The sequence below is a fragment of the Sciurus vulgaris genome (genome assembly GCF_902686455.1).
Source record: "Sciurus vulgaris genome assembly, chromosome: 14".
NCBI lineage: Eukaryota > Metazoa > Chordata > Mammalia > Rodentia > Sciuridae > Sciurus > Sciurus vulgaris.
Genome location: NC_136475.1, coordinates 42341268 through 42365085, shown reverse-complemented (window position 1 = coordinate 42365085; position 23818 = coordinate 42341268). Strand labels below are relative to the sequence as shown.

Here is a 23818-nt window from a genome sequence, read left to right as displayed (position 1 = left end):
ATGGCACAAGCGTGCTTCTGGCACCAATGAATTCCTCCCTTCCCCCTCAGGAGAGGGTGGAGGCCAAGGCACAAGACAGTAATTAGTACAAATCCCAGCAGCTCGCCCTGAGCTCTAAGGGCAGGAGGACTTCTATATCTTTTCCACCCAAGTTCTGAAATTATAAAATGATGTTCAGGTTTCTGAGGTCAACTGAGAAGAACAGTCTCCTCTCAGTTCACCCACTACCGCAGCCACCAGCTCAGTTCTGTGGGTCTCTCTGTGGCCTCCGAGCAGCTGGGTATGCTCCACAACCAGCATCCTTATTTCCTCTGGGCACATTTGGTAACCAGAGATGAGAAACCTCAAATTACAAGAACAAAAGATCCAAAAGGGCTTAAAGGCTTGTGTTCTTCTCTTCCTCCTGGAAAGCCCTCAAATTTCACTTTGAAGTGTGTGCAACACATGTTTAAATTTCTAGCACAACTGAAGTCAAACAGTGATCTGGTGAGAAACCAGTTGTTCATGAAGACAGAAATGAGAACACCTTTAAGGTTACAGGCAGGTGGCAGTTTTGATGCTAAACATATCACTTCCTTTTTCTGAACTACCTCAGAAACCAAGCCAGCTAGCCATGACTTGCCTCCTAGACCTTGCCATACTCAGTGTCTCTGCTTCCCCTCCACAGACAAGGTCATGCTCCAACACTGAGAAGGAAGGAGCTGACAGGTCTGAGCCAGGAACAAGCACCCCAGAACAGAGACCTGCCCAGAAGCCCAGTGTCTGCACAGCTGCCATGTGCAGGCCAAAGCAGTCACAGCCAGAGAGTTTCAGCTGAAACAGCAGCAGCAGCAGGTGCCACCAATTACTCTGAATTAGCACACACCGCTGGATGAGCCTGTAACAAGGAGGAGATAAATGTGCTGACACAACATGAAGCAACACACTGTAGGATTGTTGCTGAAGCTGAAGTTAATAGGTGTAACCCCACAGGACACCTATGCAGGACATTTTGGACTACAGGAATACCTTTTCTTCCAAAATGCTCAATTTACCACAAGGGAGTGAGGTGTTACAGATCGTCCACTGTCGCTGGCTCTTTGCGGTTCCAAAATCCGTGGATATTTGTCACAGCCTGCAGCAACAACTTGCATGGGTCTTATGGGTGGTGGAGTGGAAACTGAGGCACTTCTATCTTTCTCTTTAGTGCACTGCTTTCTTGCTTGTCTGTTTATAGAGGATAGAGGAAATGAGGTTTACTTGCTTTGAGAGGAGAGAGAGCCCGTTTATCAGAGAGAAAGAAACTGTGCTTAAGAGAGAAACTTTGAGAGAAAGACAGGCTTTGCTTAGAGCTTAGAGGAAGAGACTTGCTACACCTTAAAGTCCTGCATCCTGTGAACTAAGGGTACGTCCACCCTGTGCCCTAGTTATGCGTCTCAGTTCTCAGTTCTGCGATCTGCCTTCCGCCGCTTCCCCTACTCGCTGCTGCAGCGCGTGTGTCTAACTGCTTCCGTGCGTGAGTCGTCTTCTCCTGCTTTTCTGCTAATGGCTGCTGCGTCTCTGTCTCGCTCCGCCTATGCTTATATCACCTCCAGGAGGCGGAGTGCAGGGCCACGCCTCTTATGCAAAGATTAGGCGAGATGCTCGGAGCAGGCAATTAGTGCTCGAGAACACATGCGCATACATTGTGTGCGTGGAGGAGAAAATCACCTGAGTGTGCTTATGTCAATTAACCTCCTCACTGCCAATGTGATCAGGCGCCATCCCGGCGCCGCCAACATGGCACAGCCCCCAACAGTCCACCTTCCTCTTTTCTTTTGCCCCAAACCAAAAAAGCCACATCTGAAGTGGAGCTGGCCAGGATATCATCTAAAATCCTGATGCCCACAGGGCCAGCAGCACACACTGGCCTGTTAGCTGGCCTCCCGCACCTGAGAGCACAGGGAAAGGATCAAATCTTCAGCTGGTAGTTTTATGAGCCCTCTAATTATGCATACACCACAAACTCATTCCCTCAGGGCTGCTCTCTGTGGCCTTGTCATGTTACCCATCTTTGTTGGCTGGAGTAAAAGGACTTGGATACCAATTATATCAGCCTGGCTCTCACAATATGGTGTTGTCTTTTTTTAAAACGCATGGCCCAAGTTGGGGACCATACTGGTAGTCCTGCAGTCAAGAGGCACATGAGCACTTGGACCAGGAAACAAAAAAATGATGGAAGTCCCAAGAGTCTCTTTCATAAGGAAGAGACAAGCACCATCTGTCTTCCAAAAGAACTGCCACATATCAGAGGTGACCCAACACCACATGGAGTTCATTGGAATTTAACCAATTTGGGAAAAAAGAAACCTGCCAAGAGCATTTCATTTTTTTTTTTTTTTCTTTTTGTGCCTTTCATGGCAACACATGACCAGTTTGAAATACACACACACAGCTGGAAGGGACCTGAAGTCATAATGAATACATGAAAACCCCAGACACGCTTCTGTTCACAGACCACCAGTTAGAAAGATGCTTCCCCATGAGACAGTCACAAGAAAGTACATGTGGTAAGTGTTGAGAACAGGGTGATATCTGTGCAGCTAACTGTCTTAATCACCAGGATGCAGGCAGTTGCGACTGCACCCTCAAGAGCCAAAACAGCACAAACAGGACTGCTGGGCCCCCGTGCTTACCGAGGTTGTTAAGAGATATTTGTCTGAGGAATGTGCAGTTGCCTAGAAACCTTATCTATCAAGGACGGGGGGGCCTAGACCTGACCCATCTCCTGCACAGTTCACCCCTTCCCTCCACCCTTCTTCTTCTAGGACCGTTCAGTTCTGGCGGGATCCAATGAGAATCAAATAAATTGGCAGGACCCAACCAGAGGAGGACTAATGTTTAGCTGTTCAAATGTTAACCAATAACGTACAGGTCTTTGTGTGTGAATGCTTGGAAATCTCTTAAATAGAGGGCTTTCTCGCCCCTCGGGGCCGCTCCCTCCCCCCAGCCATTGTATCGGTCTGAGGGGCTGCTTGTGGTCCAGGCTCGAGCTTGCTTTAATAAAACCTCGTTGTGTCATTTGCATTACCGTGTGTTCACTTTGACTCTCCGGGGATTAGTCAGAATGGGACCCTAACAGTAAAGAGTAAGAGATCTTCTGTTTTTAAAATGACTTTCTTTGTATAAGCACTAGACCTCACGGCTTTGAATGAATTCGCTGCAGGTTGAGTCGGCCTTATTCAAAATGCTTGGGACCAGAGTAGTTACAAATTTCAGAGTTTTTCAGATTTTACAAGTTTTATGTAGATGTTAGCAGTTGAGCATCCCTAATTCAAAAAATCAAAATAAACAATGCTCCAAATTGGATTCCAAAACAAGAGTTTCAGATGCTGTAATACTAAACTGCCTCAGGAGCAAAGGCATTATAGCTATGTTTTACTCATCTCCTTGGAAATTTTAAGAAATGTCAATTAAAAAAAGAAAACAAAACACAGGAATGTTAAAACAGATAACAATTTTAAAGTAAAAGCCTAAGACTGTTTTTAAAAAATTAAACATAGAATTATATGATGTGGCTATTCCACTTCTTGGTAAAAAACACTCAATAGAATCTAAAGCAGGTGTCAGAGAAATTAGTTTGCCCAGTTCACAACAGCGTTGTTCACAATAGCCAGTAGATGAAAGTAAAGTAAGTGTGCATGGACAGACGAGTGGATGAACACAGTGGGGTAGGTACATACAATGGATTATGATTCAACCCTGAAAAGGAAAGACATTCTGACACATGCTATGACAGAGATGAACCTTGAGGACATTATATTAAGTGAAATAAGCTCAAGGCAAAACACTGAACATTGTCGACTTATGTGAGGGATCCACCTGATTCCACAGAGACAGCAGAATGGTGGTTGTCAGGCAAGGTTGAACAGGGTGGTAGTGTGTAGTACGTAGAGTTTTAGTTTAACCAAGTCAGAAGAGTTCTGCAATGGGCAGTGAGGATGGTCATGTATCAGTGTGAATGTACTTAATGCCACTGAACTGCATGCCTGAAAATGGTGAGGTTTATGTTACATGCATTTCAGAGTTAAAAAAAGAAAGAAAAAAAACCAAAAACTCTGTTGAATAACTAGCAGTATTTGGTCAGTCCTGATTCTGTAACCATGTCAAAAACTTGAATCTGGGACAGTATTCTGTGGTCGCTCATTTCTCTAGGGATCTTTCATAACGGTTCACCTTGACATCAGAGCTGCAGTTAGTTATCCAGTTATGATCTGCAAACCTGAAATCAAAGTCCAGTTCAAACACCATGTTTGAATTTCAGACGATAAAGCTGAATTCCTTAGTGATGTTGCAAGCAACTACCCTGAGAGTCCCTGTGACTGGTGTTGCTGTGGGTTAAATTATACAGAATAATGACTTACTCTATTGATGACAAAGATATCGAAATCAGTTCAGCTGCCCTGAAAACTATCTCTACCATGTAATTTAAGATGAAAAGATGAGGACTTGGTGTAGCTTGGTGGTAGAATTCTGGTTTTGCATGAGTAAGGAGTGGGTTCAATCCCCAGCACCACCACAAAACCAAAAAAGGTTTCTATGCAAATACCATGCCATTTTATGAAAGAAACTTGAGCATTCATGGGGTTTGTTATGCACAGAGGCCCTTGAACCAATGCCCCAGGGACACAGGGAAGACCTCACAACCAAAAGCTTCTAACCAAAGTGCATGAAAAGGTCAAGCAGCTGAGGGACATCATGGGACTGAAGCTCTACCTAGTAGTGATCTGGCTTGGCTCATGCAGATCTGGGTCTAGACCTCATTATCCAGCAGCCTCCGCAGCATCACATCTACCAGCTGCTCCATGATCTTGAAGATCGCATCCAGGATCAGAAACATGGAGGAGTCACGCTCCTTATTCTGCGTGGTGATCCAGATGGTGTCTGCCAGAAAGACACTGAATGTCCTTTCTAATTTCTGGATATAAACCCAAGGGATTACAAGTTTAACTTAAAGAGAAATGATGCGAATTCAGATCCCTCATGAAGTGGGAGCCAAACTTCAAGCATCAGCAAATAACAATCCAAAGTTCTATTTTTTTCTTTTCAGCTAAAATGCAAATGTCTTCAAAGCCAGTGCAGGGGAAGAGTACACAACTGCCTAAGTTGCTGGTGAAACCCAACTCATGTGTCAATGGTTTTCTCAAAGGTTTAAGTGTAATCTCCCAGATTGCTGGCTACTGTATACTTTCAAGGACCATCATTTTGGAATCCAACAGCATATATCTTCAAGAATATTTAAACACTCATGCAAAAGTTTCTTAATTACACAAACTCTAGTTTCAAAAACAGCACTCACAGATCAAGGTACTTAAAAAAGGAGTGCGTAACAGGGTTATTCATGTCTCGTTTACATAAGAGGGCTGAGCGTTGGGTCTGTGTCAGATGACTCTTATGCTTAGAAGACAGTACAAGCAGTTTTTATGAAATGCTAAGGTAATACAGTACAGTCAGGCACAGTGTGTGTGCACCTCCCAGCTACCTGAAGGCAGGTGGGTGTCTTGAGGCCAGGGTTTTAGGGCCAGCCTGGGCAACAAAGCAAGATTCTTTCACTTAAGAAAAAGAAAGCAGGTGCTGAGACATAGCTCAGTAGTAGAGCACTTGCCTAGCATGTGTGAAGTCCTGGGTTTGATTCCCAGCACTGCCAGAAAGATAGCCAGGTGCTATGGCACATGCCTATAGTCCCAGTCACCCGGGAGGCAGGAGGATCCCTCCTTGCAAAGGAGGCAACTTAGCAAATCATTGTCTCAAAAAGCGGTACATCAGCGCTCAATAGTTAAGAGCCCTGGGTTCAATCCCCAATACTACTGCTACTGATAAAAATAATGTAATATAGTGCAGGGGATACATTTTTATTCTGACATGCTAGTCCCAGATCTTTTTTTGGTGGCTGTACCAGGAATTAAAGTCAAGGGTACTTGGCTACTGAGCCATATCCCCAGCCTAATTTTGTACTTTATTTACAGACAGGTCTCACTGAGTTGCTTATTGCCTTGCCTTTGCTGAGGCTGCCTTTGAACTTGCCATTCTTCTGTCTCAGTCTGGGATTACAGGCATGCACCACAGTGCCCAGTCCAGAATTATTTTGGATACAGTGATAGGCAGTAGGCTAATGCAGAGGAAAGGGGGACAAGATAAAATCTTATATACGTTAGCCGATTCATCACACAGATAACAAGTTGAAAAACATGATCGGATATTAGCAATCATTCATTTTTTCCAAATATCATCATCCTAACACAATGAGGTTTAGTGACAATCATAAGTATCCAAAATTAAATCATATCCTTTTCACGTCAAAGTAGAAAATGAATGTCATAATGTAACATTTCCTTTCACTTATTTAGCAATAGCATTTTTAATGCTTTTAGAATGTAAATGGCCTCGTTTCTATGTCAGGCCTGGGACTACTCTTTTCCAGCTATTCCAGCTCTTCCGCCCACACTAGTTTTGTCTACACTGCCAACTTGAGTTCATTACGTGACTGCTCTGTGAGAAGCCCTGCATTTAAGCAGCACAAAAAGGAAAAACTAACCTACAAGCAAAAAGCAACACCAACTTAACAGAACGTAGTCCAGAAACAGACATGGCATGTATTTTATAGGGCCCAAGGAAGGCGTGGTGGAGATGACCAATCTGAAGGGAGTTTGCAAAGAGGCTAAGTCTAAGGACAGAAGGAAAAGCAGGGTGTTCATCTTGAAAAACATTTCAGAAAGAAGGAAAAGGATGGCCAAGTTTAGGCCGGGGCCCATTCCAAGCAAGGTCAGGAGAGGACTGGGCACACAGGGCGGGGTGCTGAGGCATCAGAACCGAGGGTGGTGAGACAGAAAGAGAAAACAGCATGTGCAAGAGGCTGGCCGCAGGAGATATTCAGGAGGAAGCCTCCCACTGGCTGCACTTGTAGAATAAATGAAGAAAACCACACATACATGTGTGTCTCCCATGACACCCAGCACAGGCTCTTGAAATGGGTTCTAAAAGTCTTTTCAATGGAAATGGCTTTTGAAACCTTGAACACACAACTGACACGTGTGACCTTGCCTTTCCCTGTGGGAATGCCAGTACTGAGGACAGTGTCCACTGCTGGTGAGATGTCAATTATTTCTGGATCTCAAGTGGACCCAGGTAAAGCAATCTTCATATCCAACAGTCATGATGTTCAGGGATGGGTGTTTTAAAGGATGGCCTTCTGCATTAAGAAGCAGAAGTACATGCTACTCTTTTAGAAATATTCAGCCATCAGAGATGATACCGTATCTTCAACATGATCTGTGGTAGTAAAAGCTCTTGAGTAGCTATTTAAATAATATGCACAGATATGCTCCTGAGGTAGCAGAAAAATGAATTGTCTCAAAAACAAAAACAAAAAAAAAATCAAGCTCCTTAGTTGTAGCATGTGTAATTAAACTTAATTATCTGCACAATCATTTGAAAACTAATTCAGTATCACCTGCTGTCATCTCAACCACCCACTTAAATCTTTTGTTGTGGGATTTAACCTTTGATGGTTTCTCTTGGGAGCCATGCCAATCAACCCCAAGGTCAACTTTATCTTGAAGGACCAAATGACTGCAGATGTTGGCACTGGCCTCACTTGACTTCGTTGACCAGGTAGAAGGGGTAGAAGCAGAGGCTATTGATACTGACATACAGCCAGGCTTGGTGGGACACCCAGCCCTTACACCAGCAGCAAGAGTAGTAGGTGACCACCTTCTCTGCCTCTGGGAAGATGAACCTGGCCTCGAAATTCGCCAAGGCTTCTTGGAACTTCTTGGGCTCACCTTCCTGCTCAGCAAGGCAATGCTGGTCCTAAACAATCAGAGCCTGAGGCACAAAAAGATGGGGCCTTCATCCAGGGAGCTGGGCAAAGGGAAGGAAGAGAGCAAAGGGACAGGAAACAGGAAGAACAGATGCACCCAGGCAGTTGAGGAATCTGTGCTGCTTCCATGACAACCACCCCTGTCCACTACCCAGAAACAACAGCCAGTTAGAAGGAAAAAAAAAAAAAAAAAAAAAAAAAAAAGGAGCAGGGATCGATTAACCATCACAAAGTTGCAAAACACAGGACAAGTCTGTCACTCACTCACTAACCATGAAGCTTTGGCTGAATCAGCTGACTTCTAAGGTTTTGAGAATTTTAATTCACAATTATTTCCCAAATACTCCCTATACTGATGCTACAGTTTGGATCTTCAATGCCTCCCAAAGGTGCATGTGATAAAGGCTTGATCCCCAGCTAGTGTATTGGGAGGTGGTGGAACTTCACAAGGTGGGGTCTGGCGGGAGGTCCTTGGGTCACTGGGGGCATGCCCTTGAAGTGGACAGTGGGAACCCAGCCCCTTCCTCTCTGCTCCCTGGCTCGCCATGTGGTGAACACTTTAGTTCTGCCATAAGCCACTGCCGTGATATGCTGTCCCATCACAGGCTCATGAGCAATGGGGCCAACCAGTCATGGACTGGAGCCTCTAAAATTGGGAGCAACCAATCTTCCCTAAGTCAGTTATCTCAGGTACTTGTGACAGTGATGGAAAGCAAACCAACACAAGAGATATGAGGATGTGAACTCACATCAGCCCTGAAGAACGACCCAATTAGGACCTAAGAGACTCTTTAAAACATGAACAAATGTCTTCTTTAGGTTCCAAAAGGTCAGTATAAAGCCAATTGCAGGATTTGGCAAAGCCTAATGCCATGCACAGTCACCATCCATCTGTACTTTTTTAAGATGGAAGGGAGGACCCTGGCCAAGATTCCAGAGACCGGAAGTACTTGTAAAACCCTGGAGTGAGTTGGAGACAGCAGAGGGCACAATCTGACACTGTAAATTTTGCCAACCACCACCAAGAAGGGACCTTTGTGATTTGTGGTGGTGACAGAGGGTCTAGAATAGAAGGTGTGGCCCATTTCTCAGGGTGACAGACTGTCGTTACCTGTTCTTTTCTTTTTATTAACATTTTCATTTGTGTTTTATAGGACTGTCTTATAAGAGCCTGTTTCTTAAGATGAGGCTGTTTTCTTGGGAGTGTTACCAAATCCTCACTGTATAAGTCTTTTTAGAAATGAAACCTGGGCACTCACATTAAAATAATCTCACCAAAAATTACTGTTAAAATAAACCTGAGCACTGGTGAAGTGAACTGTTTTCTACATTATTCATCAAGCTCTAGAGCTGACTGGCATGGCTGAGAACAGGACCCAGGGGCTCCAGGCACAGCCAGAATGGTGGCCATAAGGCCTCCCAAGTGTCTTGGCTGCAGTGTCTGGTCCCAGGCAGAGCTGAAGCAGAAGGAATTTTTCAAGTTTTATGGAGCAGCCAGGGCCCAGGATATGAGCAGAAAAGGTCCAACTCTCAGACTCTGTGGATCTGGCCTGAGGAGTGGGGAGAACAAATGCCACGATGTGCTCTCGCTCCCCAGCACTGCCTCCTCAGGTTTCCTTCCTTCCTTTCTTTTTTTTAGGGCATATTAGTTTTGAAGTGTCCTGGATCAAAACTGTCAACCCCAAACATGCCACTTCAGCATAAGGATAATTTTGAGCTCAACATAAGTGAGAAACCAAAAAGACAAAGTACCAGAAAGACTCTCTGCCCTCTCCTGTCTGCCCCCAGTCAGCAGGGACTCTCCATCTGCACAGGCGTGTCCCCCATTGCCCCAGGAAGACATCTTTAACCTCTAGATCTCAGCAGCACGAGGGCCTCACACGGCCTCACACAGACAGTCCTCCCCTTCCATTAGTTTATCCCATGTTTACCTCACCAACCCTGCACCACCCCAGAAGCTGGACCCCTTTTCCTGTCACTTCAGTCCTCAGCCAACTGGTTGTTTTCCCTTAAGGTGCTGTGCAAGGTCGATTCTAACCACCCTAAGAGTTACTCGGCTGAGTTTCTGCCATGTGTATACACTCTGGATGCATTCAAATCAACTTTTTCTCTCTTGCTCATCTGCTGTATAGCGATGTAATTTCACAGAACCTAGGAAGAGAGAGGACATTTTTTCTTCTCCTACAGAAGTGTTTCAGGAACCAGTGTAGCAGAAATCAATTTCCTTCCTCCAAGTAAGGGAAACACCTCAAGAAAAGAACCACTACAGTTCATGTTAGGCCAAGAGAGGCAGGTCAAGAGTCGCTGATGCTCAGTGCCATCTGACACAGGACACCAAGGCACAGTCCATCGAGCCAGGATGAGGGGTAAACCAAGAGCTGCGCGGGTCTTCCACCACAGCCCAGGCCCGCTCTGACCCCACAGGTAAGAGGTCATGCCCTGGCTTCCAAGCACTGGATTTTTACAGAAACTTAATGATGCATTCTTTTAGGGAAATTAAAACAAAATGGAGCATGGTGCCCTCTACCTTGCTGGGAACTGTTTTTCTTTTTAAACTATCATACAGTAAAAACATGTTTATTGAATAAGATCATTAATTATACTCTTGAAGATTTTTTTACTTAACATTTCCTTGTATTAACCACAAAATGATGTAATCAATACCAAAGAGAAAACATACAAGACTCTGAGAACAATAAAGATTCAGACTCAGCCTCAGAACACTTGGTGTCTCTGTGTGCTATTTCTCTACCACGCCGACACCTCTCATTCACCTTGGACCCCTGACTGCTGCTAGGGCTGGACCCCGGCGCCCAACATGGGGCCTGAAGAGTGGTAAGTAAAATTGCATTTCAGGAGGTTAGGATTCTGCCTAGGGTGCTGCAGACCCCTCAGTAGAAAGACTGAGTGAGGAAAGGCAGGAAATCACAGAACTTTGAGAAGTTAGTAGGACCCTCAGTAGAAAAAAGGCTGAGTTAAGGAAGGACAGGTAATCACAGAACATTAAAAAGTTAGTAGGAAAAATGGTTCACTCACAATCTAAGGAAAGAAGCTTATTCATAGACATTGCTAAAAGTATGCTTATTAAAACAGGAATTTCTGTCTCATCTTCTCAGTTGAGACTTTTCTTTCATTTTGTACAAGAATGTTCTCCATTGTTTCCTGAGAAAGGTACTTTAAATTTGACTACACAGAAAAAATTAGGGGATGAAATGAGATTATATTATCAACATCATGGAGCTAAAGGATCCCTATTGATGCTTTTGCTCTTTGGAATCTCCTTAGAGATGCACTAAATTCACAACATGAAGTTATGTATCTTGGTAAGCATGCCTCCTCTCCAGAAGAGGATTCTCTGGAGAAAACACCTTTGTTAAAGTCCTCTTCTAAGATACAAAATTACCAGGCTACCTCCTTCTCTGAGAGTTCATCTGACTCCGAGAAGCAAAATAGGGAGTTACTTTCTCCACAAGATAAACTAGATTTAGAGGAGATTGCTGCTAAGTACCATAATGAGGACTGGCCACCTGCTGTTAGAATAGCAGCCTCTGCACCACCTCTACCAAAGCCTAGGAAAAGGTGCTGAACTCCAACTACTACTCCAACTACTACTTTGGGGAGCTACTACTGAGGCTCCTGCCCAAGGTGATACTTCTTTCTTTTCCTATATTATCCTTGGAGAACAAGATACTGCTCCTGTATGGGAACCTCTCCCTTTTAAAATAGTAAAAGAGTTAAAAACAGCAGTTAAAGACTTTGGTCCTACATCTCCATACACTTCACAATTAGTAGATACTGTTACAAGTGAATGGATGACTCCTTTTGATTGGCAACAGACTGCTCGTTCTTGCTTATCACCTGGCCAATATTTATTGTGGAAAACTGAGTATGAGGAATTGGCTAAAGCTGTGATTCAAAAGCAAATTGTAAAAAGGACAAGAGATCAAATAACTATGTCTATGTTGTTAGGAACTAACAATTATTTTGCTCCTCAAGCACAACTTTCCTTGTCTAGAACAGTATTAGAAGTGTCAAATATTGCAGTCACAGCTTGGAAGTGAATACATCTTCTACTAAAACTACTTTTCTCAGTAATGTTAAACAAGCAGCCATGGAATCTTACAAAGATTTTTTTTGGCAAAGTTAGAAAAAAAAATCTTTCAAAAATGACAACTAAGGGCTGGGGATACAGCTCAGTTGGTAGAGTGCTTGCCTCACATATTCAAGGCCCTGGGTTCAATCCCCAACACCACCAAAAAAAAAAAAAAAAAAAAAAAAAAAAACAAATCCTGAACTAATCCTGAGTCAACTGTGTTTCTATTACAGTACTATAAACAACAAAGTGTTTAATCTCGTTAAAATGGAGTGATTTAACTAAATTCAGAAATTTCATAAGCATTGTTTCAGGATACAAACAAGGGGTCAACAGATAAGTAAAAAATAAACGGTTCTAAATATGGAAATATATTTAGGAAAAAAATGTTTCTGGATAAGGAAGTGCTTATGTGATGAAATACATGAGGGTCTAAGTAAATGCTAAAAAAGTCTGTGTAAGTAAAAGACAAATTTCAGCAAGTTTGTGTGTAACTAAGTTGGTTATATGTATGTGAGAGCATCAGTTAAAGCCATTTAAGGTTTTCTCCTAAGGTCAAATACTATCGCACTGATTTAAAACTAAGGTTTAATCTATATGTAAAACTGAGAAAGATTTTGTTAAAACACTGATTTGTTTTCAACATTGTGTCTATTAAATTTTATTCTTTAGAGTAATTAATCTTAAGAAATTGGGACTTATACAATTATGGTTAAACAACAAATGTTAAAGTATTGTATTGTGTTGGAGTCTAAGTTTTCTTCTAGAAACTAAACTAATATAAAACATTAATGTAATTTTGGTACTATTATTCTTTTGTTTATTAAATGTATATTTCCAGATATACAAGTCTTTTAAACATAAAATCTAAAAAAATGTTTTTATCATGCTTTTTCTCTCCCAAGTAAACTATAATAGATGCTGACTCTCCATTGTGGATTCCGGATTGACTGATTTGACATCATGAGCCCAAGAGGGTGGAGCCAGAGATCAACTCCATATCTGAGCAGACCTTGGACACCTGAAGACTATATAACCTATCAGATTAGGCGTCTTCGCCTTGCCTCATCGGCTTCTCCCAGAAGTTCCTCCCACTTGGGGACAACTAAAAAGGTTGACCAATGAGGCTGGTCACATAGTTACTAGCCAAGGAAAACAAACAACAGAAACGTTACTTGTAATTCTGGCCATACTGGCCTGTCAGGTAAATACTTGTTCAGGGAAACAGGCCTATTGGACCTTCCTCCCTGATCCTCTATTATTACATCCCTCTTCATGGAGGAAAACAAATCTAAGTTTTTACTAATCATCCACAGCTGCTAGGAGGCATTTCTGATTCTTTGATTCCACATAAAGTGTCATCCACAATTACTTTTCATAGTATTGTGGAAGAAACACCAATCTGCTTTTCTAGCAATAATATCAATGTTCCTCTGGGATGGTCGCCTTTAAGTTACAGAGCTTACCTTACAGATTCTCCTCAATTCGATCCTAACAAAAGATATATTTAAAGTCTAAAAATAATATCAATTGGATATACTAATTATAATGATACTTATGATAACATTACTACACCTGATGTTTTAGATTCTTATGAAACAAATAATCAAAAAAAGAGATACATACTGGGATCTTATGGCTATTAAAACAGATTTTCCAAAATGGTTTAAATGTGGATTTGCTCATTTTGCTCAGGTATATTGTCCATTTATGTCTGATACAAAAATTATGGATTGGTCTGTATTGTCTCTAAATTTTGATTATAGGTCTTACATAACTAAACATCCCAAGGAAAATCCTAAATCTTCAAGAAAGTTTATTCATTCTTTAACCCAGACAGGTGAGTCTTTACATAGATGGTTTACTCCTGGATCGGTAACTACAGTTTTTAAGAGTATATTAAAAAATGACAAACAATCATACTTTCCTGATTTATATAGATTATTAGCTGCAACAAATATAATTTTACTAAAATAGACCAGAAAAAAGACTCCTAAACCTTTGATTGTTAGAGCCTATGTTAAAGCTCCTCATGCTATTTTATTAAGCAAATCTAATCACTTCAATATTACTAAGGATAAGGAATCATACTCTATTAAATGTAATAATTATATTGTTATTAATTACATTAATTCTACTTTTCCTAAACATTATACTGTTTTTATAATTGTTCATCAACCTTCTTATATTATACTACCTGTTATATTAGAAGAAGAATGGTATGATGATCCAGGTATTGATACTTAAAAGATTTAATGAATTAATGAGAACTAAAAGGTTTGTAGCTGCTTTGATCCTAGGCATTACTACATTGATTAGTATTATTACAGCTTTAGCTGTTTCCACTACTATAGTACTCCAAAAAATACATACTGCTTCTCATGTTATTTCTATAGCATTGACAGCTCTGGAACCTGGCACTAGATGACAGGGGGTGTCCCTGATCTTCACTGATGCTGCACACTTACCCCAGGCCCCAAAAGGAAAAGAGTGCTTCTCTTTTGTTCCTCTAAAACCAAAAACACTTTGACACCCGTTACTAAAAGCTGGAACTCTTGAGGTTTGTTTTGAAGAAAACCAAATCCATGATCTGGGAGATTCACTGTGTTTCTATTAGTGCATTCTAGTTAAACACAGTAGTGGGGTTCACTCTGACACCATCATATAGGCATGGAATACAATGCGCTCCATTTCCCTCCCCATTCATCCTACTTTATTGGTCTTTCTTCTATGTATTTTGTTTGTAATTGGTGCTTTATATGTATGCATAAAAGGTGGAATTCACTGTGGTATATTCATGTATGTATACAGCACTATTTTGACAATTTCATTTCACATTTGGGGATCTTTTGAATAGAGGAAATGGACTGAGGGGGAGGAACAGGAAAAGGGAGGAAAGGTGGAATGGTTTGGGGAGGTTTTATCCCAAGGGAAGAAAAGCGTACTGCAGGCTTATGTGTTCAAGTGTGTAAGGAGAGTTCACTGTAGAAGGAGGAAACATGTCCCTGCCCAACAGGATCTTAAAGCACCAATCACCATCAAGTCCTTCTAAGGAGACTAGTTATGTAAGAATGTAACTGGCAGGACGTATCAACAAATACCTCCCAAGAGTCCTCTCCTGCCTTCTCAGAGCTTAACTGGCTTTAACTCCATTTAATTAACATTTGCAGAACAAACAAACATCCACTATTAGTGGGAGGAGAGTACTAGGTCCAACATGGTTACAAATGTTACAGCTGCAAAAACTAAGCCAGGAATAACTAATTCCAGGAAGACAATAACATGTTGCTCTGTAAAAACAGAAATCTTAACATTATGGTACCCCAGAAGAAAAAAAAAAATGATCTTTACATCTGTAAAAGATAATAGGAATTAGGCCTGAGAATGAAGCACCACCCCCTTTTTTCCCTAAATTTCAGATGTATCTTTATGCATTGAAAAAACCACAGGTGAGAAACTGAACAAAATTTGACTTTGCGCATTAAGCCAAAAAGTGTAATTGGACTGGTGAAGACTGTGGGTATGTGGCAGAGTTCAAAACGTCATGGAGAGTTACCCGTGAAATAGGGAGAAAGGTCGAGATCAAGGGGCCTACCTTCACCTTCCCCTTGACAAACTGGCCATGTCATCTTTATTATCAAATGCAGACAGAGTATGGAGGAGATTTTGTTCTGGCCAGTCCCAGTGCTGGTTAATTTCCTCTAATGTGGCACCTGGATCAGAATAGAAAGAAAGAGAGTGAAAAACAAGAGTCATTGTTTTCCCAACATTAAGTCTCCTGTGTTTATGTTCCGCAAACGTCCCATGTCAGGGTTCTCAAACCCTCAGCCACCATTTGTCACTGTAAGCTGGCACCCTCCACCCTGCCACTGCACTGGGACTTACAAACTTCAGTCCAATGGCCATGTAGGCCAGCTCACCAAGCAGGAAAGGCTTGAGACTGTTCTGCGACCACCCTGCACACCTTGATAATGTACCTACCCCTCAAGTGTCAGAAGCATTTGCATTTGTACAGCTGTTCCAGCATGGAACACACCCACAAGTGGCAGATGAGGCCTGTGGAGAAGTAGCAAAGCCACGTTCACAGGTGAAGAACCTCCTGGGAAGGTCCTCACAAGGATGTTGTCACTGCAACAGGCACTGGTCAACCCATAAGCAACAGCCAGGAATTTCACAGGTTTACAAATGGACACTTCATACATTTTTAGCAATATCTCTAAAAACTATAAGATCAGGTACACATTAAAAAACACAAAAGCAAGTTATTCTTTCAAAGGCAACTAAAAAACTTCACCATATTTTTGTAGCATTGAGCAACACCAGTAACCAAAGGCACAATCATTTCAGTCATCTGCTTCTTTTCAAGGAGGTTCCTAGTCATCGCTGTTGCATGATGGCTACTGCAGCATAGGAGCGCACGTTCCTAGCTCCTAGTGCAGGGTTCTGCACATAGCAGATGCTAAGTGAAATGCTCAGTAAAGCAAGCACAATCCTGGACAAGAAAAGTCATGTGTGGACCATGCAGTCGTGGTCAGCTGGATTCCCAAATGGAATATGGGGTATATTCTAAACTCAGAGAAATTAAAGGCTACCAGACGATAGTACAGAATAACTGAGCCCCTGTAAAAAGTACAAGGGCCAGTAGAGTCACAATGTCCAAATGCCAGATGTGTGTTTTGAAAACTGAACTTCCTTTCCCATTATATCCCACCTGCAACCTTCCTCTTCTACACTACAGATTCATGTGAATATCATGCAACACAGGTTGAGCAACCCAATCTGGAAATCCAAATTCTGAAATGCTCCAAAATCTGGAACTTTGGAGCTCCAACATGATGTCACAGGTGGAAAACCCCATACCTGATTTCTAGTTCAAACTACTTTATGTACAAGACTGAAAATACTATATAAAAGTACCTTCCAGCTCTCTGGATAAAGTGCATATGAAACAAATGAATTTCATGTTTCGACTGGGTAGCATGTTATTATGTACATACAAATATCCTATAATCCTAGAAAATCCAAAACTCTTCTGCTCCCCAGGATTTTGCATAAGGGATATGCAACATGTACCTCACAAGGAAAGGGCCAGAGGGCTCACTCTGAACTTGCAGATTTGGGTCTGTGAGAATGAAGAACATCTGTATTAGGACTGCTCTTCTGAGTGGGCACTTGGGATGGAATTAAAAGAAGTACCCAGAAGTACCTCGTAAGGAAAAAGAAAAGCTCAAGGCAACAGAACTTGGTTCCCTTCTGATCTCCCAATGCTGAGGCACAGGATGACCTAAGGTGACATCCTTGGGTCATCAACAAAGTTGGTCTGTCAGCACTGGAAGGCTGTCCTTGTCTCTCTCCACCCATATCTCTATTCCCAGGTCAGGCACCAAGAGGACATGACCAGAGACTTCTCACCACCCGTCTTGCTCTTTAAGGATGCATAAGCCTAAGATGCAGCCCACTTGAAGCTTAAAAGGAGCTACCTCTGGGGTGAGTGGTCAGGATCTTCTTGTTTTCACTTCCCATGCTCACAGGGCCTCCTCTGGCATCCTGAAAGCCATGGCCCTTCAGGCTCCCAGTGTTTTAGGACTGGGAAAGCTCATTTTAAAACAAAATCCCACCAAGCAATTCCAGCCTCCACAGTGTGACTCTCCTGAGGCTTCCGAACCTTTTCCTATCTGACCTGAAATGAGCCCTTGGCTCTTCAGGCACTAAGACTTGCTGTGCATGCTGGCCTGGCTCAGCTGGACATCTGCTGTACCTGCCTCTGCCTGCAGTCTCCCTTCCCCCTCAGCACCCTAGGCAAAACCTGTGTAGGGGCAGGTCACAAGAGCACCCCTAAACCTGGTGGTTCAGCAATGGTATCTTGGAATCATGAAGACAGCCATCACTCACAAAGTGGGGTTCCACTGAAGCTCACAGGAACCTGGCAGGCTCCACACCCCTGATACTATGAGACCTACTCTTTATATCTTTACCTTTTACTACCTGTCACACTAAAGCCAGCTAATCAGGATCCTGAACAAACAAGGGAATAAAAACTAAAGAGGGAATAGCTTTACCAGCTTTGAATCTTGCTTGTTTTCATGTACTCTTCATTTATCAAAATTTTAAAAAGTTGGAGGAATGGGGAAGAGCCTGAGGGAAGAGGGCTCACCTTTGTGGCTCTAGTCTATCCAGGCATGATCTCATTGATCTGTAATGAAGACTGGAGGAGGAAAAGGGAGGCTCAGATCCTTTTCCAAGGTCATATAGCAAACGAAGAGCAAGCCCGGGTATGATCTCACGCTTGACAACCCTGCAATGCCCTGGGGTCCCCATAAGAAGCTACCTTTGAATTTTTCAGTAGCTTTCACATAGACCCTAGGTCAGTATGTGCCGTGGCTGCACACTAAAAGAGCTGCTCTATTTGCACTCGGAGGGAGTTCAGAGTCCCCTGCAAGGCCACCTTCCTGACCACATCTTTCCAGGAGACATGATACGTTTTCATTATCCTGCTACATCAGCTCACAGGGACCAATGCAGTTAACTATTAACAGCTGTGTGTGGCTTCAACTGATAACATTCGATAACATGAATAAAATTATATCCAAACTCTAATGCAACATGTCACCATGGAATAAAGACCTCAGACAAAATACATCTGAAAACCAGACTTTTAAATAATTCTTCTATCTACTGCAGAGGAGCTTATGATAAGGAAAGATAATCCCAAACCAAAACAAAGCCTACACCTTGAAAGAGAAAATAAATACTTAAACTCTATCATGGCTGAGCTACAGGGAGATTTTATTATGACCTACCCTGCTCCTGAATACAAATCTTGGTGTGCACCTCTGCCAGCAAAGACATCAACATGATCAAACTCTTCCACTCTACTGTTGATTTCCTACACAAATGCCAAATGGCAGGGAAACTTTCCAAACTATCATTTCCTCTGCAGGGAAATACTAGGACGGGCTTCCCAAATACCATTAATCGAGGTGAGCAGACTGCATGTTCGCGACCTCAAAGGATTAAAAAAGTCATTCCACGTCACACACCAAGGCTGTGAACCGACACTACAGCAGCATTTTGCAAAATTCCATGAAGCAGTCCACTGAAAATAGTGTAAAAAAAATATACCATTGAATGGGACCTAGGATGCATGCTGCCTTGTGAGGGAGCTACTGAATTATAAATTATTTGCTAGTAATTTATTAGTGAATATATACAAATTAGTAAATGTCTTTTTCTCCAGGTTATGGGCAGAAACAGTCTGAAAGTCACAACATCACAGACAAATGAGGGTTGGGAAAGAAAGAAAATAAGTACAAATTTCCCATCTATTGTACACAGGATGATAAAAAGTCTACACAGTAACACTAACACTGTTTCCAACCATCTGCATCAGCCCTCTACAAACCAAGCACAGGAGAAATGTTAGGGCTGAACGTGACTCCCCCAAATTCATATGCTCAAGGCCTCACTCCCACTGTGACTGAAGAAAGGGCTTGTGAGAGGTAATTAAGTCCAAGTGAGTACACACAAGTAAGGTCCTGTTCCAGTAGGACTGGGGTTCTCACAAGAAAATACCAGGAATGCATTCAGGAAAGGCCATGTAAGGACACAGTAAGGAGGAGGACATCTGCCAGCCAAGGACAAAGGCCTCATCAGGAACCAACCCTGTTGGCACCTCAATCTTGGATTGCCAGCCTCCAGAACTGTGAGAAAAATACCTGCTGTTTCACCCCCAAGTCTGTGGTGTTTTGCTATGGAAGTTCTGGCAGACTCAGAAAGCCCTCTAAAACCAAAATTCACAGCAGTATCTTGGATTCTAACACAAGGACCCAATTAGCTAAACTATACCCTGTTTTATTAAAGCTACTAATTTGGTAGGAAAAAAAAAAAAAAAAAACCTTTTCTATTTCCAGAGATTATTTTCTTCTAAATACCTAGAATGTGTTAGGTATTTTGTTGGGAATCATTTATCTTCATTAAAATAATCAAAAAGCAGCCATGTACACTGGTGCACTCCAGTAATCCCACATACTCAAGAGGCTGAGGCAGAAGGATCACAAGCTTGAGGCCAGCCTGGGCAACTTAGAGATGCTCTGTTTTAAAAATTTAAACACAAATTATTTTTTAAAGGGCTCAGGATGCAGCTCAGTGGTAGAGCATCACTGGATTCAAGTCCTAGTACCAGAAAAAAAGAAAATCATAAGGTATCCCTGGTACCAGCAAAAATTACATATATATACACACACATACATGTATACACATAAACACACATATACACATACATGTGAAATGTCAGGCATTGCTGTCACCATTTGCTGGGCAGGCAGTAAAATACTTAGGTGAGGAAGAGAGCTGAACCAACACACATTCATGTGCACCAGCCAGTGTTCCTGCAGCACCGCCATGGGCCGGAGCTTCAGAGGCTGTCACGCTGAAACACACGCAATACTTATTCTCTCAGGTTTTCCTCAGGGGCATTTTCAGGAAATAAAACAAGCATCCCATCGTCTATACCTACAGCTTCTGCACGAACACAGCACACATATCTTGACCCGAGTTGCACTGAGGTTGTGGCTGTGGTAGAGCGCTTGCCTAGCATGTGAGGCACTGGGTTCAATTCTCAGCACTGCATATTAATAAATGAACAAAATAAAGGTCCATCAACAACTAAAAAAAAGTATAAAAAAATTTTTAAAAAGCAACTGTTTCTGCATGATTAAGTGCCTTCTCCAGCCACCTAAGTCCTAATTATCACAGCATGGCATTTCTACATGCACAGTGCAGGTCTGTTCCTTTGAAATGGCAACACATCTCTCCACTGGCCAATACTGACCATCCACTGCCTAAATGCCAGACAGACTACAAAGGGCTAGGAAAAGCCTAATGGCTGTGGCAGTGTTGCTCCAAAATGTCACTCAGCACTCACCCTTTGTAGAGTAACACAGGGCATAGAATGCAAATAACAATACAGTGAGGGTGAGAGATGTGTGGACCATATTATTATCAGAAATCACACATTCTTAAAGTGGATACAGCAAGATCTAATCTATGAAGTCTACTATAATATCTTTACAGGAACACCATGATTTACAGGAGTTTTGCCCATGTATTTTTCTCACTAATGTATTCTTAAATATTTTTATATTAATTCCTTGCCCTTTTTTGCCTTCAAAAGTATTTGTATGAGCCGGGCACGGTGGCACACATCTGTAACCCAGTGGCTTAGGAGGCTGAGGCATGAGGATTGCAAGTTCAAAAGCAACCTCAGCAAAAGCGAGGTGCTAAGCAACTCAGTGAGACCTGTCTCTAAATAATAAACAAAATACCTGTCTCTAAATAATATACAAAATAGGGCTGGGGATGTGGTTCAATGGTTAAGCACCAGAGTTCAAGCCCAGGTACCAAAATAAAGAAAGAAAGAAAAAGAAAAATAAAAAAGTACTTACAGTAAATACAAGTGTCTGCAATACCTGAAATCAAACTCAACTGACATTGAAAGTAAATTGATTTTTAGTTTATAATTGAAATCATAAAACTTTCTTCATGTTAGTACCATCAGTTGTGGCTTCACAGAAACAGAAGTGGGAATGGAAGATAGAAACAAGTGACCTATAACCAGATTAAAAAATCCCAGGTACCTTGGAAGCTGAAGCAGGAGGACAGAAACTTCAGGTTAGCCTGGGTTACTTAGTGGGACCCTGCTTCAAAAAAATCACAAGGACTGAGGATGTAGCTCAGTGGTAGAGTACCTCTGGGTTCAATCCCAAGTAATAGAACAAAACAAAACAAAACCCAAGAACAACAGAACAATCAGAAACAGAACCAGAAATGGCACAGATAACAGGAACAGAAAAAAAGAACATAAAGCAGCTAGTATACCTATACTTGATATATCTACAAGTAGAGGAAGGCATGTGTCTGGAGAAGCTGTTGGAGATCTATACACACACACACTACACACACACACTCACACACGTACATATATATAAACATATTTATGTAACACACACACACACACACACACACACACACACACGACAGACCGACAGACACATGCAAATCAAACGCTGAAAGATGAAAACTACACTATCTGAAATGAGAACTATACTTTGTGGGATTAAAGCAGACTAGAAATAGTAGTTAAAAGATTAAGGAACTTGACAGAAACTTTAAAAGGAAAAACAGAAAAGGATTAATAGCAACTCAAAACGACCAGATGCACTGTGGAGTAAGCAGCAGACTAAAATACATGAAACTGCAGATCCTGGAAAAAAATAGGCAGGGACAGAGCACAGAAAAAATTACATATTTGAAGTACACTGGCTATTTTCAAGTATGATGAAAACAAGAAACACACAATTCCAAGGATCTCAATAAGACCCAAGCAGAAAAAGCATGGGAAAAAGAAAATCACACTGAACATCACAATGAATGTAAGCATTTCAATCAACGTGGAATAAAACTCTAATAATCAGAACATCAGAACAACACAGCTCTGAAGGAAAAAAGAAAATTTCTCATCAGAAACACAAGCCAGAATATATGAAGCAACAGCTTAAAAAAAAACAGTATTAAAAAAACAATCAAATAAAATCCTTCCATGATAAACAAGAGCTAAAAGAATTTACAAAAAGAAAGCCAGCATTACAGAACATTCTCAGCAAAATATTCCATGAGGAAGAGATGAAAAACAAAGAAGCAAATCAGCAAAGGGAGGAATTATACTAAAGGAATTGTCAAATAAAGGAGGAACCAAGTTGTGTCAAACAAAGAAATAAATAAAATTTAAAAAATGAACCAAATGACCGGGAAACCAAATCATATCTCAATAATAACCCTGAACGTTAATGGCCTGAATTCATCAATCAAAGGACATAGACTGGCAGATTGGATTAAAAAGAAAGATCCAACAATATGTTGCCTACAAGAGACTCACCTCATAGAAAAAGATACCCATAGACTAAAGGTGAAAGGATGGGGAAAAACATACCATGCACATGCACTCAGCAAAAAAGCTGGAGTATCCATCCTCATTTCAGATAATGGACTTCAAGCCAAAGTTAGTCCATACTAACTTTGGACTTCAAGCCAAAGTTAGTCAGAAGGGATAAAGAAGGTCATTTCATACTGCTTAAGGGAAGCATAAATCAGCAAGATATAACAATCATAAACATCTATGCCCCAAACAGTGGCTCATACATGTATGTCAAACAAATCCTTCTCAATTTCAGAAACCAAATAGACCATAACACAATAATACTAGGTGATTTTAACACGCCTCTCTCACCACTGGACAGATCTTCCAGACAAAAATTGAACAAAGAAACCATAGATCTCAATAACACAATCAATAATTAGACTTAACTGACATTTATAGAATATACCATCCAACCAAGAGCGAATACACTTTCTTCTCAGCAGCACATGGATCCTTCTCTAAAATAGACCATATATTATGCCACAAAGCTAATGTTAGCAAATACAAGAAGATAGAGACACTACCATGTATTCTATCAGATCATAATGGATTGAAGTTAGAAATAAATGAAAGAGTAAAACACAGAAACTATCCTAACATCTGGAGATTAAACAATATGCTAATATATGATGAATGGATAACAGAAGATATTAGGAAGGAAATTAAAAAATTCTTAGAGGTAAATGAGAACAAAGAAACATCATATCAAAATCTCTGGGACACTATGAAAGCAGTACTTAGAGGGAAATTTATTTCATGGAGCGCATTCAATAAAAGAAGTAAAACTCAACAAATAAACGACCTAACACTACAGCTCAAAGCCCTAGAAAAAGAAGAGCAGACCAACACCAAAAGTAGTAGAAGACAGGAAATAGTTAAACTCAGAGCTGAAATCAATGAAATTGAAACAAAA

The 23818-nt window shown here is 41.5% G+C and overlaps 1 protein-coding gene and 1 long non-coding RNA gene across 4 annotated transcripts in view; one reads left to right on the top strand and one right to left on the bottom strand.

Moving 5' to 3' along the window:
* Nucleotides 1-23818, bottom strand: part of LOC306643523 (TBC1 domain family member 8-like) — a 53370-nt gene that overhangs the window by 6156 nt on the left and 23396 nt on the right. The window contains exons 2-4 of one of the 3 annotated variants that reach the window (XM_079109742.1): nt 15526-15643; nt 4735-4902; nt 3824-4007 (exon numbers count right to left, since the gene is read on the bottom strand). The exons of 1 other annotated variant lie outside the window; for it this stretch is intronic. The gene's annotated coding sequence lies outside the window, so the exon portion shown is untranslated. Of the gene's footprint in view, nt 1-3823; nt 4903-15525; nt 15644-23818 lie in introns of all 3 variants that reach the window. One more of the 3 variants, XM_079109743.1, reaches the window with a different exon arrangement.
* LOC306643542 lies at nt 829-3824 on the top strand. The gene is made up of 3 exons (XR_013758974.1): nt 829-1067; nt 1778-2534; nt 3106-3824. It is a non-coding gene; the product is annotated as an uncharacterized lncRNA (long non-coding RNA).